Source organism: Ictidomys tridecemlineatus, chromosome 1 (assembly GCF_052094955.1).
Source record: "Ictidomys tridecemlineatus isolate mIctTri1 chromosome 1, mIctTri1.hap1, whole genome shotgun sequence".
In the NCBI taxonomy this organism is placed as follows: domain Eukaryota; kingdom Metazoa; phylum Chordata; class Mammalia; order Rodentia; family Sciuridae; genus Ictidomys; species Ictidomys tridecemlineatus.
Genome location: NC_135477.1, coordinates 70,070,992 through 70,088,800, shown reverse-complemented (window position 1 = coordinate 70,088,800; position 17,809 = coordinate 70,070,992). Strand labels below are relative to the sequence as shown.

At 35.6% G+C, this 17,809-nt stretch overlaps 1 protein-coding gene across 8 annotated transcripts in view; it reads left to right on the top strand.

Moving 5' to 3' along the window:
- Rnls (renalase, FAD dependent amine oxidase) overlaps positions 1-17,809 on the top strand; it is a 387,611-nt gene that overhangs the window by 246,827 nt on the left and 122,975 nt on the right. The window lies entirely within an intron of this gene.

The window sequence follows — 17,809 nt, the reverse complement described above, 5'->3', positions numbered from 1 at the left end:
TGCTGGCTCAAGGGGAAAACCTTGCCCAATTCAGGAAAGCAGTCCAATCATAATACCACTTAACACACAAAACCCCACATAGGGCATGCTGCTGAGTACACAGAATAACCATATTTAATAAGGATGGTTGCATATTGCTGGTGAGCACTGGGAAAGTGGAGCATTTTAGTGGACTGTCATCTTAGAAAACCAGGCCTTTTTTACACATGTGGAAGGAGAGCTGCTGAAAAAGACTAGAACCAAATGTGAGTTAGGACAAATCCTCTGCTCTAGGGACCTCAGTAAAGCCCAATTAAAGAACCATTGAAACCCTTCCGTTTTTCTCTTTGGCAGTGCAAATAAAAGCTGCAACAGGCTGAAAATCTCCTTGTGTCCCAGAATAAATAGATGTTTTCATAAAGCTTGGGAGGTCTTAGCCAAAGGGGCGTTAGAAAAAATTCTCTCAAACAGATTCTGAAATATAGGCTGCCCACTAAATGTGGCCTTGCCTTTAAATGGACAGAATTTGTGGAATTTTTAGAGGAATGAATGCCAGAAAAAAAAAAAAAGAAAGAAAAGGAAAGATTATTCCAGTTCTGTGAGAGTTCTCTCTCTCTCTCTCTCTCTCTCTCTCTCTCTCTCTGCATGTTCTGCACTGATTCTTTATTGCCTACCTTTGCAGTTCTGGACTTATTCCTCTTCCAGTCTTCTCTATTTCTGAAGATGGAGCCACCAATCTCCTCCCTCTGAACGAATCATCTGGTTTCTTCCTCTTCTTCACCTCAATGACCAATATGTAACCAAATCGTATTGTTTCCAAAATAGCCTTTGAACTCACTTCGCTTCATTGCCACTGTTACTACTAAAGCATGGTCTTGTCTTAACTGGTCTCCCCACACTTACCCTCTCCAGTTCAGTTCATTCTTCACATAACCGGATCATCTTAAAGCCCACATCTGTTCATGTCACTTGCTTTCCTGTTCAAAGCCCTTTAATGCCTCCCCTTTGCACATAGGATTAAATCTCAAATCCTTAACATGGTTTACAAGGTACTGAGTGACATAGCACAGGAGTCAGAAAACTTTTTCTATAAAGGCCAGATAATAAATACTTCATGAGCCATGTAGTCAGTTGCAACTACTCAGATGTACTGATGTAACAAAAGCTATGCATATCATATAAAAGGATGAGCATGGTTGTGTTCCAATAAAACTTTATTTACAAACACAAGTGGCAGGCCAGATTTGGCATAAAGACCTGGTTTATGAACCCTGATCTAGCATAGGCCCTTCCACTAGCTCCTCACTCCTTAGCTTACCAACTCTCCAGTCACAGATCTCTTTTTTTACCAGGTCAGAATTTTGCACATTTCAAGACCTTTGTCCATTATGTTTTTTCTGCCTAGACTATCTCAGTTTAAAGGTCACTTCTACAGAGGTCATTTCTGAATTCCCATCTCTTTAGGTTTTCCTGTTGGACTCATATTTTATAAACCCTATATTTTAATTTTCAATAACTATACATTGAGTTCATGTGATCATTTGTTTAATGTCTAATTTCACCTTTAAGTGGTAAGTTCCATAATAGATAAATTGAATTCACTTTGTTCATGCTTATATCTCCAGCACTTTGCACAGTGCCTAACATAGTAATTTCTCAATAAATATTTATTAAGTGAATGAATGATGAGTTAATGAGATCTGATGAAAACATGAAAGAGGAAAATAAAAGATAATAATTTGGGTATCTCAGATCTGAAATATGAGATGCTTTCCTTGAAGTTCATTATTCCCAAGTAATCTGAAATAAGGAATATGAACTAGTTGGGGTAATTAATAGATACAACCCCCAAATCTTAATGCTACCAAGGGTTGACACACTGTGGCTAACACAGTAAGATTCAGGTTGGGCAGCTATGCTTCAGCTAAAAGTTCTGCCATCTGGAACATGAGCCCAAAAGGTCAGCATGGGGTAAGAAAAAATGGGGGAAGCACAGCCACTCAACATCCTTGGCCCTGATGTGATACATATTTCACTTCCCTTCGTAGTCCACTGACCAAAGCTGGTTACATGGCTTCAACATTACTATTAAGTAGACTGGGAATTCTCAGGGAGCACATGGAATATTTGTTGAGTATGAACCATTTCTGCCAGAGAATATAAAAAACTAATCCAAACTTATTTCCTAATATTAAAAAAAATGGCTGTGAGAAGTTACTATATAAACTCCATAGGTTGGCATACTATGGAGTATATATTTTAATAATTTTAAAAAGCTTTTCTTAAATTTTAAATTATATCACTTATATGCTTGTATCTCACTTGGTAGTGATAATTAGTGAATTATTCTCATGTTTCCCTCAGACTCTTTTTTTTACAAAAACCTTCAATGTTTAGGAGAGCAAAAGGCTCATTTTAAAATTTCATGTTATGACTATGATTTTAGTATATACTCTATAAGACTTGGTCATTTGTAAAGAACTGTATAGCACATTTCTTTTTTAAATTTAAAGATCTGGGCTGGGCTCAGTGGCACACGCCTGTAATTCCAGCAGCTCAGGAGGCTGAGGCAGGAGGAGTTCAAATCCAGTCTCAGCAAAAGCAAGGCACTAAGCAAATCAGTGAGACCCTGTCTCTAAATAAAATACAAAATAGGGCTGGGGATGTGGCTCAGAGGTTGAGTGCCCCTGAGTTCAATCTCCCTTACCCACACCTAAAAAGATCAGAATCCAAAAATTAGCTATTAGGGAAATAATCTTTACAAAAAAGAAGTAGATATATGTTCTTCCCTCCCCCCCCCCAAATTATTTATGTTCACATAAGGAATTTATCAATTGTAGTCAATGAATATTTATTGCACTCTAGGTATGAACCAGAGTTTAGGTGAATAAGACAGTCAAGATTCTTGCTTTCATAGGCTTATATTCAACAGAGAGTATTAAAACCTATCCCTACAAAATGATTTAAAAAAAAAAGGTTTGGATTCCTAATAAGCAAAATCTCAACAATGATATGTCTGATGTTCTATTTTTCCCTGCTTTTATTTAGTTCTGCAAATTTTTGAGGATATGTATTTTTAAAATTCTTTGCAATGGAATATTTGCAGAGTGAAAGTACTGGTATCTCAATGTCTTTTTACCGGGTCAGTAATCCTAGTTTGGTTTATAGTAATCTTTGAGTTATAGAAATATAAAAATGTACCTCCTTTTAAAGGGAAAACTAAGACTCTATCTGCTCCATCAAAAAGGTCAGAAACAATCCTCCAATTTGGAATCATTATCCTGAGGTTTCTCCTCTTCGCATATGTAACAGGACTTTAAGGTCTTCTCCTGGCAAGAATCTAGCTCCCAAAGCCTGGTCTACTTCCTGCCCATGCAAATAGAGACAACAGTGGAGGGGAACAGACTCCAACACAAGTGAGTGCTAATCAGTTCTCAAATTGCAAATAATGAAATATGGTTATCCTCTATTAAAACTTATTTCTATATCAAAACCAAAGAGAAATGTCTTCATGCTAAATTTAGGACAGCTAATGTCAAGTGTTTCAAAAGTATAAAGAAATGAAATTAAAAATTAGAACAATGTTGCTCAACCTTAAAACTCCATACCCATATTCTTGTTAAACTGGTCATTGTGAGCTAGGCACTGTGCTAAGTGCTTTATATGCTTACAACTACCCTTTGGGGTAACTACTATCCTCATTTTTAGACAAGATAAGTAAAGCTTAGAGAAATTAAGTAGAACCACGACACATCAGCCTGAGCTTTGTTTGTCTCCAGTACATGCTTTTTTGACAGAAGTGAAAATCTCTATCCTGAAGATCCTCATAAAAACTCCTTAGGGACTGTTATTTCTTGCCCTACCACTTACCCTATAGCACATTGAGATAGATTGATACCTGGCTCTTTTGTATTCCTCCCCAACCTGTATTTTCAATCATTTTTATGATGAAAGCAACAATGACTTTTAAAATTCATTCCCTAAATATTAGGTTATAGCACCAAATGTGTTATTTCAAACTTCATTTGTCCCCCTTACCCATTTTTTCCCAGATTAAGTTTCATCAAATTCTCAGCATGCCTCTACCATTGCCCTCCTACTTTGCTCTCACCCCAGACCTACCATTGAGAATACTGGAAATGGAAGGACCTTATAAATCTAGTTCTTCTAACAATGACATTACAGGTGATTCATGGAACAGTTCGTGAAGAACTCAAATTATTAGGAATCCCGAGAGGCCCCGCATCTTCTTACCCTCAAGACCAATTATATCTTGATACATGTGAGCAAGAATGATGTTATCCTAGTAGTAAACTTTAATATACCTTAATATATCTTTAAAAGGTTAACAATTTCCAATTTTAGATATACTAATTTAGCTATTGTTGGTTACACACAGCTTTCCACAGAGCTATGACATTTGTGAATCATTTATCCATTTCAGTACATGAATGGAGTATCTATGGTAGGTCAAGAGTATTCTAAGTAGTAACAGAACTAAAATTATACCACGGCATTCTTAAATAATATAGTTAGTACCTTTGCTCACTATACTATAAAATAACTTACCATATTTAACCTCAAAAGTGGGGTGGAACTTAGTGCCTAATATCCAGAGCAAGCTCAAACATAGAGGAAACTCAAATGAAAGGAAGTGTTTCCATCCTCAGGGACCCTTAGTTTCAATCTCCTCTTTGAGGACCATGAACTTCTCTACTAGTAACATCATGGAGTAGTTAGAGGAAAGATGAACTTTCCTTCATTCCAAATTGTCTTTGATAACTGGAACTTCATTTTACAATCCTAGAAAGTTAGAACTGAAAAGGGAACTTAAAGTAAGAGGGCAAATGTGAGGAGGGGAAGAAAAAAGAAAGGAAACTGATATTTATAGGAACAATCACACATATGCTTACATAATATTAGAGGCTTCACATTTAGGATAGTTTAGGTTGCAAGCAACATAAAACCCCACTCAAACGGTTTAATGGAAAAAACAAGGAGAATTTATTGGTACTGTTCCTTAAACATCCAGGAGTAAAATTATAGGCAAGTCTGGGGAGATTTAATTGAGAACATGAAAACTTAGCTTCTGTCCATTTTTTGACTGTGCCTTCTGCTAACTGGATTCATTCATGGTGACTCCTGTATTAATACGCTACCTGTATTAAGCATTGTAGCTCAGGGGCTGACAAAAAAGAGTACATACACTTTGGCAAAAGCTCACCACTAACCCTGGGGTTGAATATTAGTGACTTTATTGGCATAACTTAAGTTATGTACACATTGCTGAAACAATTATTGTAGTCAGGAGAAATTGATTAACTGATCAATTTAATCCAGGCCAATTTTAGCAAGGCTGAAAGTAGAAGGGTGACTCCCCCAGTCCTTGCAAATTGGTGTACTATTGTCATAGAAGATCCAGTGGATATGGAGCACGTGATACTGGCCTCGTAGATCATTCTCCCACATAATCCTTCTAAGTGGTCAAAAGACCTTCATCATTTAGGAACTATTTCAAGCCCTCTCATGAAACCCAAAGCCAAACTAGGAGGAGATGATATATTAAAATGACTATGTGTGAGCAATGTGTGGTGTTTTGTCCTTAAAACTAGGAGAGCTCCTTGCCCCCACTTCTAGGCTCAGTCATGCTGTCAACCTTTACCACTAGTAAGTGGGCCATTTCCATTTATCACCTGATCTATTATGAAGTCTTATTTACTGAGAAAATGGGGATGAATACCTGCATCTTACATCTACTCCACCCTCAGGCTTTGTGATGATACTGAAATCCACAGGAAATTATCCTCTCTGGCCAGAGAGCTTCTACTGCCACCCTCCTGATCCCTGGCCACAACTTCTGTCCAGCACTCACAGGTATTATGGAAATAAACATATGTATTATTTAGGTAGTTTGGGTTACTGGTGAATGTCATCGCTCACAGCTGGCTGGAGAAAACAGAATACACAATTTTCCATTATTTACTAGAAGATCATTCCCTAAATTTGTATACATCTACATATACTAGAATTATGGGAAAACATATTCTGAAGTTGGAAGTATGAACTTTAGAGGTGTTCTCATTTTTATTTTCAATTCATCGTGTGGGGTTTTCATACTTGTTTACACTTAACTGAATGTCTATCAGAATGGTTATCTTATATGGAGTTGTTTAGAGGATGTCTGTGTCTTGTTAAACATAAGATTTCAAAACATATGTAGCTTCAAATAACAAGGATTACAAATATACATGTATATAAGTTTTAAAACTTCCTCCCCTGGACTTTATTTAAAATAGTAAATGCATACATCCTCAAATCCATTAGTACTCACAGGCCTAGAATAAACAAGTCCAAAAGAAGAGAAGAAACTAATAGGTGTGTTAGTTTTTAAAAAACTAGTCTTTCCAACTTAGTGACAGAAATGTTTCTTAGGGACACATGTGGAACCCAAGCTGTAATTGTTCAGCGGTGAGCATTCAGTGCCGTCAGATTCTACTGTGCCTTTGCTTTGCCCAGTGCTGCTGATCCTGTCTTGTTTATTCAGTAGATGGGAGAAGGCTTGCTTTATCTATCTGCCCATATTCTTTAGTGCTTTCATCCATGTATTCAATAAGTGTTGGCTGCTTACTATTTGCCAGGGCCCGAAGTAGGTGTTAGAAATAGAAAACAGTGTATAATAAGAATTGTAATGCATTCTGCTGTCATATATAAATTTTTAAAAATTAATTTAAAAAAAGAAATAGAAAACAGCATTTCTAAAACTTACTAGTTAAAAAAAAAAGCACTGATTACAATCATTCTTGCTTTATAGGGAACTGATGTTTTCAAGTCATTTTCTTTTTACTGCTAAGAATCAACCCACAGTGAGGGTTTGAAGTAAGGGATCACTGTGGCACAGTGATCTTTTACTTCCAAGTTCAAGATGAAGTTGTGTTGAACAAACTCAACCTGCATTACTATGACATTCCACCTGCTTGCTATTTTTCATAAGTGTGTTTTTGCCCGATGAAGTAGCATATCTAATGGGGTAGGTAGGTCTCTACCACCCTTAAGTAAGGAATATATAATTTGGGGCCTACATTTAGAAACAGCTCACGGGCAGAGTATCTGAAATGTATAAGAAAAGAAAGCTCAAGTCAAAAGGGTGCGTTTGCCAGATTTCTATCATATTCTTCATTATGGAAGCTTGTGTTCTGATGCTGTAAATAAGATTCACTGCTGGGGCTGGGATTGTGGCTTAGCAGTAGAGGATTCACCTAGCACATGAGAGGCCCTGGGTTCGATCCACAGCACCACATAAAAATAAATGAATAAATAAAATAAGGTATTGTGTCCAACTACAACTAAAAAATAAATATTAAAAAAAGATTCACTACTAAATGTGATAGAGAAGAGTTTTACAGAAATATTTTTCATATTTTCACACTTCATAATCAATTTTAGAGTTTGAAAATGATTGTGAAGACTATGTTTACTGTGAACTGTTAAAAACTTTACCACAGTAGTACCCGGATTAATTAATTTGTTAATTAACTAAATACACTTAGTTGTGCTTAACAAGATTACACTTCCTCCCTTTCTGGTCCAGAGATGTGGGCTTAATGAACTTGAAACTAAAGAGAAAAATCACAGATTTTGTAGAAAGAAATTGGATGTCATCAGCCTTAGACTCGATGGAGCTGTGGGTAGATTCAAATTGTATTAATTCCCCATGGCTAAAATGCCTTCACCTCAATGAAATCATGATTTCAAGAAAAAGGGACCAGAAAGAGAGAGAGAAAAGGAAAGGAGGAAAGAAATGTAAAACAGGACATGATTCATAAATTCAGGTACCTCTCAATCTGGAGAGACAATAGACAAATAGACAATTTTATACAACATGACAAAATAAATTTTATACAATGTGATAAACGTGAGTCTAGGGAACACCTTCCTCGGATATGCCTCATTTTCTGAGATTTAGATTTCCCATCAATGAAGGGAAGTACAATAAAACCTCAGTAACTCTAATTCTCTGAAATGAAGTGAGTCATGCTTGATAGATAGGTTTTCTAAATAGCACTTGATGAGCTTTTTCTGTGTGCCAAACCCTGAACTTCTCATTTTACATGGATTTAATCTGCACAATAATCCTGAGGTTGGCACTATTGTCACCAGAAAGACAATAAAAAGGCAGCTATATGGGGAAAAGTATACAAATTAGTTTTGTATGTGAAAATGCCACACTTATTAGTAACTAACGGAAAACTAAAGACACGATGCATTTTAACCTACAAGATTAGCAGAAATTACCAGAGTTGGTAAAAGTATAGAGAAATAAGAACTCTGGTATTGGAGGGCCGTTTAGTGATATCTAAAATATCTTTAAACATGCCTACTTTTTGACTTGGCGATTTTATTTCTAGGAACATATCCTACAGATAGTTTCTATAAATTGTCTTAGTCTATTTGGGCTCTCTAATTTATAAACAAAAAATTTTATTACTCACTGTTCCGGAGGCTGGTAAGTCAAAGATCAAGGTACAGGCAGATGCCATGTAGGACATGGCCTCACTTTTTCCTTCAAAGATGGCACCTCTCTCTCCGTGTACTCACATGGCAAGAGAGAGAAACAAGCCACTCAGCTCTCTTTTATAAGGGCACAGATCCCACTCAAGGGCTTTGTCCCCATAACCTAGTCAACCACAAAGGCCCCTCCTCCTAATACTGCAGCAGATAAACGTGTTCATTGCAGTATTGTTTGTCTTAGCAGCAAAGTTGGAGGTAGGGGATGAAATGTCCAGCTTTGGAAGATCAACTAGTAAACTGTGGTGATACTATACTATTAAATTAGGTAGATGCAAGGAACTGATAAAAGTTACCCATGATATATTAAATGAACAAAAGTAAGTTAAAAAACAAAAGATGTAGTAAGGTTTATTTTCCATTTTAATGAAGGAAGTAAATAATCAGGCTCATGTGGAGAAAATTTCTGAAAGAATATCTCAGAAATCTTGACCACCTGTCAAGAGAGAGTGGAGAGTGGGACTGAGACAGGCAGCATTACTTTCGTTTTTCACTGTTTACCCCTTTGTCATGTTTGCATAACCATACTTTTTGTCATTGGAGAAAAGTAGTTTAAAAACGTCAAAAATTATTTCATATTATCATTCCTTTAAATAATCACACTATAATATAGTCATATTAAGAATTTTGAGAAATCCTATTTAATTTTGCTTGAAGTGGGCACTTCAAAAATATGTTTGTCCATGGGTTGGGGATTTAGCTCAGTGGCAAAGTACTTGCCTAGCAAGCAAAAGGCCTTGAGTTCGGTCCTTGGCACTGAATTTAAAAAAAAAAAAAAAAAAGAAACTAGGGCTGGGGATATGGCTCAAGCATGCGTGCAGCCCGGGTTCGATCCTCAGCACCACATACCAACAGGCATGTGTGTCCGCCGAGAACTAAAAATTAAACATTTAAAAAAAAAAAAAAAGAAACTATATTTTCCCAAGTGAATTTGTTGCTGTTGTTTTATCCAGTTACTATTTTTAAATTTTTTTAAGTTGTAAATGGACACAATACCTTTTATTTTATGTATTTATTTATTGTTTTGTGGTGCTGAGAATCAAACCCAGGGCCTCACATGTGCTAGGCAAGTGCCCTTCCACTGAGCTATAATCCAAGCCTTTACCCAATTACTATTAATGCATCATGAAACACCCCCTGGAAGACACTGTCTTGGACTAAAGTCACTTGACCAGGGAATAGGCAGAATTTCTAACTAAAAATCCAAAGCCCAAATGACATCCCTCCAAAGTTGGACTGAATGGAGGAAAGGACTTGAACTACTCATGCTAAAGGAGGTATATCTTTCTTCTTAGGATGCAAAAATAGCAATCCAGAATTTTCTGAACATCTCGTGCAGTACATCATAGTTTACTAATAGGATTTAGGTACTTTCTACAGAAAAGGGGAAAAAAGACACTACTAACTTGAATTCTGTTTTCTGTCATTTCAAAGAGTGTCATTTCACCCCTATCATTTCTCTTTTTAATAGATATTTTTACCTTTAAGAAGGGAAGTAGGGAGTTGTCCTGTAATTTTGGTATCTAATTGCTGACAAAAATATAATTTCCCCATTCATTTATCTTTCCAAATCTTTCTCAGGCCTATTCCTTCTTTGGTCACTTCTTTCAATATTATTACCTTCATCTCCCAAATGATGCTATTCATTTATACCTCTTCAACAGTTTAATTGGACATCTAAAGTAACTGCTATTATCAATTAATATAGTTCTATACCTTCAGGAAGCAATATGGAAAAAAAATTAAAGAAGTATTTCTCCTCAAAACTGAAATAAATAAAGAGGAGGACTGTAGAACCATCTTTTCTCTGTGTCTGATCCATGCTAACATTTCAGAAGTATGTACTTTCGGAACTATATTTTCCAAGTTAAAATCATAAAACTGTGCCTGCTGGGTGCGGTGCCTGTAATCCCAGTGGCTTGGGAGGCTGAGACAGGAGGATCACAAGTTAGAAGCCAGCCTCAGCAACAGCAAGGCGCTACACAACCCGTTGAGACCCTGTCTCTAAATAAAATATAAAGCAGAACTGAGGATGTGGCTCAGTGGGTCTAGCCCCCCTGAGTTTAATCACCAGTAGCCGCCCACACAAAAAAACAATAAAATTTTGTTGAATCAATATAAGTACTTACTTCAAAAGTCCATGCAGAAAGTAAGGTTGGAGGTAATGAAGTTGCCCGGGATGTATATAAGAAAGACTCTCATAGCTGAATTTTGGCTTCTGTAACCTATATATAAGAACTAGCGTTGAGATGTTTAAAAAGCAAATAAACCCTGAAGGTGGTCCCTCTGAATAATGTGGACTAGTTCCTGATTCTGAGCCAGCGGTAGACACAAAGAACAACAGACATGCTGCCAAGGAGGTGGAATGCCAAAGGCAGAGTGCTATGTGCTTATTTGGCTTGGCTCTGCTAGGAAAGTGAGGAGGGGGAAAGAGAGAGACATCAGGAGTATATTATCTTTCTTAGTTTCCCTTCTCCCTTCCTTTTCCCTTGCTATATTTTCTCATCATCAAGAATTAGATTTTAGCTGGATTAACTGATGTGATTGGCTTATTCTCCATTATAGTTGCTGCTGGCCCCCTGAGCCATATAAAAGTACCAAGTAGTTAACAAGAGCTCTGGTGGCTAGAAGACAAGGCTAGTTGAGCAGTGGGGAGAGGGAAATTTACCACCAAACTCCACTGCCACAAACTGTGTGGTCCTCAGTTCCTTAACCTTTTCTGCTCACATGAATCTTTTTTCATCTGCACACATCATCAGTGCTACACCATTTAGTGGATAATGGTTCTGTAATTATTTTGCGTGCATGTTGTCCTCACCACTAAGATGTAAACTCGTGAGATGCCTATCATGTACCTCATGGCACCACACATGGCATGGGGCACCCACATACATGCTCTTCTGATTGATTTTATGTTGAAGAAGTGTTTTCACCCATCTTGTGCTGTTGTTCTGCAAACTATAATGTCTGCCATTCCTTAAATTTCTTTGATTCTCTTCTTCTCTGTCAGAGATGGGATTTAGAGCTAGCTTTGGAGAACACAACCATTGTCCCTTGATAGATGCTGACATAAATGAAATTTATCACATGGAAAAGATCTGAGGGTAACCTATTAAGTTTGAGCTTTTAGTGTGAATAAGAATAAATCTGGGGTCCAGAATGCTGTGTGACCTCAGAATGTGCATTCCTCATATTATTACAGAAGTAGAAAATCAGAAATGGTGAGAGAAATTTGACACAGAAATATAAAAAGAATATCTAAGTAAATTTTTTTCTGTATATCCAATCCTCTAGACAATATTAAAATACATTCTTTCCTCATTGCTTTAAGTTCTGTCATCCTATCCTAATATTCATTATGGTTTAGGATTATTTTTCAGCAATAACTATTCTGATTCACTGACTATTATTATCTAACAGTACCAGGTTATTTTAATTGCTATAGCTGTATAATGTATTTCAACAAGACTTCACTCATTTTTTAAAAAAATTTAAATATTCTCATTGTTGTATTTTTCCTTTAGACTCATTTGTCAAATTTCAAAGAATCTTGTAAAATTAATTAAGAATTATTTTTTCTTACTAGTTACTACTGACAGAGAAACCAATCCAATATCAAAATTTTTAATTGGATCAATTTTATGTGATCTACTGTTATTTCCAATCAAATCATCTTTTTCCTCCTTACAATTAAAAATCTTTTTTTAATTTTTATCTTATTGTATTAACCAAAGCAATGGTAAACATTAATGTTAATACAATTTTAGTTTGTTTCTTTTTTTACTGTAAAAATCTGTATTATTTTATTGTAAAGTACCATAAAAACTATCAGCTAAAGAAAGATATTCTGTCTCATTTTAAGGAAGTCATCTTTTTTCACATTGTCTCTTTTTTCCTTGTGAATTGATAGCAAGTATTTCTGGATGCCTTTTGGATGTATATTCAGATAGTCATGTTTTACTTGATTTTTACCTATTAACGTGATATATTATGGTAGATAAATTGTTGGGAAATGTGAATGGCATGTTACTGCATGGAGATGAGAGGCTAGGCTTTACTCCTTGTCACACTCCACTCCATGAATACTTTTGTCAAAATGGCAGGAAAATAAGTTTATTCAAAGGAAAGAAGGTTTATTTGAAGGAAGATAGAGTTGCTTCTCCCCAGTTTGATCAAACTGTATAAAGTTCATTTTTCCTTTTTCCATCGTTCATCCATTTCTTAGGCAGGCAGACAAATACAGTCATCCCAGGATCCAGGAAGGGTCCTTGAGCTCTGCTGCCAGTAACAGTTACTGATGAATCTTTTAAATAAATATGGTTTGTGAACATCATGGGTTTTCTCTTTATAAGCAACGGAAGGATGAGCTGTATTTTGGTATGTGTGTTTGTACATTATATTAGCTTGACAATTTGAAAAAAATCACAAGTAAAACAACCATGTCCTCAAAGTTTTTGTTTTAATTAATGTTTCAATGTTTAATTAATGTTTCAATTAGTGTTCTCAATTTCCTTTTGTTGTTGTTGTTGTTTTCACTGATTATTTTTGGTTGAGTCAGATTTGATAAATTTTATTTTCAAGAAAAATTGCATTCATTCTTTTAAGATTTAAAAGCTGATAGTGTGGATTATATACCTTTCTGACTTTAAAAGAGCTTCTCTGTGTCTTGTGTATTCTTTCTGGCAGAGAAAGACAATGGGGATGTTTGCCTGTCTTTAAGTGGAGTGGGAAAAAAACAAGCAAAAAGTTTGTGTGTGGGTGGGGGGGTGTCTCAGTTAAGATGCTAAACCACAAACCTACCCTTAGGCAGATTTGTTGCCAGAATCCATCCTGCCAGCATGCTGTGTACATCTAGTTAAAGTGGTTATGGGCAGTATTGCCCAAAGGCATCTGGTAGAAACAAAAGCAAATCTCTAAAGGAATACTTTAAACTCAGGCCTCACAGAATATCTCAGATAAAATTCCTAGGATCTTGAGCTCACAACAGAAAAAAAAATACAAATATGCCATTTGTATACAAATTTAACTTTTGACTTTAAATTCAATATGGATGCTGAAGTGTATGTACATTCTTTTTTATTTTTTATTTTTAGTTGTAGATAGACACAATGCCTTTATTTTATTTATTTATTTTTATGTGGTGCTGAGGACCGAACCCAGTACTTCACACATGCTAGGCAAGTGCTCTGCCATTGAACCACAACCCCAGCCTTGTATGAACATTCTTTACAAACTCGTGGGGGAGTGAAGAATGGAATCAGGCTTAACATGGTATAATCAAAATAAATAAATAAAAGACAAATTATTTTTTATTTTTTTAAAAAAGAAACCAACATTGAAAAAAAATCAGACAAATACAAAGCAAAAATAAACTTTAAAGTAAAAACACTTCCAGATGTAAAAAGGTTTTACATCATATTGTTTAAATGTTTAAGTACCAGGAAACTGGTAATGCAACTTCAATAGAAACAAAAATTCTCAAACTCAAAAGGAGAAATTGGCAAATTTACCATAATCAGAAGAAGTATTTCTCCTAATAACTGATCTAGCAGACAAAATTTGTAAGAATTTAGTTGATGAAAATCACATAACTAATGAAATTGTTCTGATAGACTTATATAAAATGTCAATTCAACATCGAGACAATTCTATTAAAGCATACACATCACACTTGTAGGAATTCATTGTGCATGAAGCCATTAGACAAATCTTCAAACATCAAGAAGATCATCGTTTCTCAAAACAAATGAGTTAATATTTGCTTTAAAAATGTCTTTTATTATAAGAAGCATGTAGCTGGATGTTACTATTTTGACTTAATAGAACAATCTTTGCCTTTGATTAAGTAAATTTACTCTGTTACTATTTATTATTACAACTGATATAATAACTGATCTGAGGAAGCTATATTGCTCATTTCAAAATAATTTTAGTTTCTATTTGGAGAGTTGGTGACATCTATAGCTTTTGGTTGTAATTAAATGTGACAGCCTTCTTTATTTTAGTGCACTATTGACAGTGGATGATAATACTGGAGCTACTTGTAGGGCTGCTGGTATTATCAATTTCAATGTCCTGAACCTCACCCAAAATTGTAGATGAAAACTAAAATTAATAATGACCATTTCACATTTAGGATGGTTATTGGTTTTTTTGTAAATAAAAAAGCAGAAAATACCAAGTGTTGGCAAGGACATGGAGAAATTGGAACCCTTGTACATTACTACTAATAATATAGAAGGGTGCAGCCACTGTGAAATAATATGGTGATTCCTTAAAAAATTAAAGATAGAAATACCATATGATCCAACATTTGTACTTCTGAATGTACACCCTGATGAAGTGAAAGCAGAACTTGAATAGACACTTGTACACTTATATTCATTGCAGCTTTATTTGCAAGAGGTACACGTGTACTCTAGAATTTTATTTGGCAATAAAAAAGGAATAGCATGCTATTATATCTTCAACATGGATAAACCTTGAATGCAGCATGCTAAGTGAAAGAAGCCTGTTACAAAAGGATAAATATTGTATGATTCCACTTACATGAGGGATGTAGATTAGTCCAATTCATAGAGGCAGAAAGAATGGCAGTTGCCAGGACTGGGAGAAGGGAAGAATAGAGAGTCACTATTTGGAGTTTCAGTTTGGGAAGATGGAAAAGTTCTGGAGATTGATGGTGGCAATGGTTGCAGAACAATGTGACTATATGTAATGTCACAGAACTATACACTTAAATATGTGTTGAAATTTTATGCTATATATTATGCTTTTCTACAATAAAAAAAAAGAAAAGAAAAGCTTCTGTGTGTGCCTGTGCCCAGAAATAGTCTGCTCTTGTTCCTGAGGTGTTGATATAATAATCAAATGCTTTTTGAGATTCAATCCCATTACCCCTTTCAAAAGTCACCCTTGTCAGAACCTAGAAGTCAAAACAAGAATATTATACAGGAATGTCTTACATTCATGTAGCACTTTATATTTGAAGAAAGGCTTTCTTGTGGCTTAACCTATTTACCCTTCATAAGAGCCTTATAAGGTTAGGAGTATGATTCTCTTTTTCATTGATGGAAGAAAGTAAAGGCTGAGATGAAGTAGTTCAAGACCATGAGGCTGTTAAGAATGCAGGGGTTCAAATTTGTATCTTCTGACTCTACCGACATTGATGTCTGTAGAACTAATAGTCAACTTACTGTGAGCTTTGCATTTGTAAGACCAAAGTGCTTTTCTTGCTTAACTGAACAAAAAGAAAGATGGTGCCATTGGCTTTCCAGTGACCAAGGAATGATGATCCTACTAAATTTATGCTCTAAATCTCATTAACATATTTGAGGTTTTTTTTATAATTCTCCATTTCCAAACTTTGGTCATGTTTAAACTCTGATTGACTCTTTGTGTTTTTGACTTTCACTTCTAAAAATACCCTTTAATTTGGGGGTTGGGGACACTTTCCCTTATACTGATTGTTTTAGGTTGTAGCTATTTCAATTTTAATGTATAATCTCAAAAACAGTTTTTTGTCCAATTCCAAGAACAAGAAACCAGGTTGTTTTCTCATTGTTATGCAAGAACTGTTTCCCTGAGAGTCTTAAATTTCATTTTTTATTGCTCTCCAAGGAGTAGATGGCTAATGTAAATGGGAGAAACTTGGCCTTGCCCCATCACTGGTATTTAGTGACTTTATGAGTTCCCCTAGAACAAATGGTTGGGTCAGTGCGACCTCTTGATTCTCAGCACACAGCTGGCATTCATATCTCTTTGAAACTTGCCATAGACAACAAGCAGAACCTTAGTTCAAATTCTTCAGAACATTGACCAGGTAGCATTTTCTGTCTCTGGGAAGGTTTGGTACCAATGGACGAGGGATGACACTGACACCCTCTTATTGTGAACAAGCCTCCCTGAACTTATTAACTGATACCATGAAAAACATTCACGGAGGCAATATGCAATGGCTTTCTCACTGTGTTGGTATTCTCTGAAATTTTGAGATTTTACACAGTTGGGTCCCTCCCTCTCCATGCCACCAGTAAAGTACACTGATGGGTTTACACTGAATGTTCAAAGAGATGGTTCCTCTGTTTCTTCTTTGAGTTGTTCCAGCCACACTGAGGTGAAAATAGTGGACAGTCCGTCTCACCAGGCATTTACTGTACAGATTCTTTATTCATATCATCAGATTCATACATGTGAAGTTGTTTAAAAGCACTTGCTGCCCTTCAAAAGGCTTGAAGCCTTTTGACTTGGGACTTTCTTCCCTTTTGCTGTAAATCATGTAAGTCAGAGTTCCCTGAGCCGAGTGCAATGGAGAATTGAAGTACAACTCATACCAATAACTTGCACACCATCTCGGGAACACTGCCCTTAGATTGAGTCTATTGCTTGCATTCCCATAACTCACACTTATAGAGTACTTTCTCTGTGCCAGAAACAGTGCTGAACATTTCATGTGCACTGTGTTATTCAATCCACACCATAGACCTCCGTGGTTGGTATAAACTTATTCTCATTTTACAAAAAGAAAATAAAACCTTTTGGAATGTAAAGAGAGTAAGTGGTCATAGAACAAGTAAGTGGCTTATGTCCTTTAGCCCTTTTTTTTTTTTCCTGTGTAAAACTGTAAAAACATAGTTTAAATGGTATGACCTTTTAGAATCCCACATTAAAGAATTTTCAGATCTTGCCAACAGTGTCAGTGTCTTAACCACTTTAACATTCTCTTCTTTCAGTACGGAGAGCACCAACTTTCATATTATATTTCATGTATATCTAATCTAGTCTTTTTTCCCCAGCTTTCTCTTTTGTATGATTTAAACAAACCATAACAGACAAACTTGTTAACATTCTTTTCAAGCTTGTTCTTCCTAATGCCTCACTTGTCCAAAGTTGCTTTCGGCTTCAAACTTTATTCAGTTGTCCTATGTTCAACTAACGAGGGAAAGATATAAATCAGACATGCATTACTTACAATTATGAAAGTGTAACAAAAACAAATTCAATGGCAAACAAAAATAGGAAGAAGTTCCCATTGTAAATGGACCACACTTTTATTTATATTGCTTATTAAAAGATAAAGATATCGTGAGGACAATTCTGTTTTTAGAAAAAGCTTGCTTTCTTTCTGAAGGCACTAGAGATATTTGTTCTAGAATTTGTATAATTTCAGCAAAATATTTTGCAATCTATTTAACATAAAATGAGTAAGTATTTACTAAATATCCACTTTGTTCCCAGAATTTAAGAATATAGACTATGTATAAAA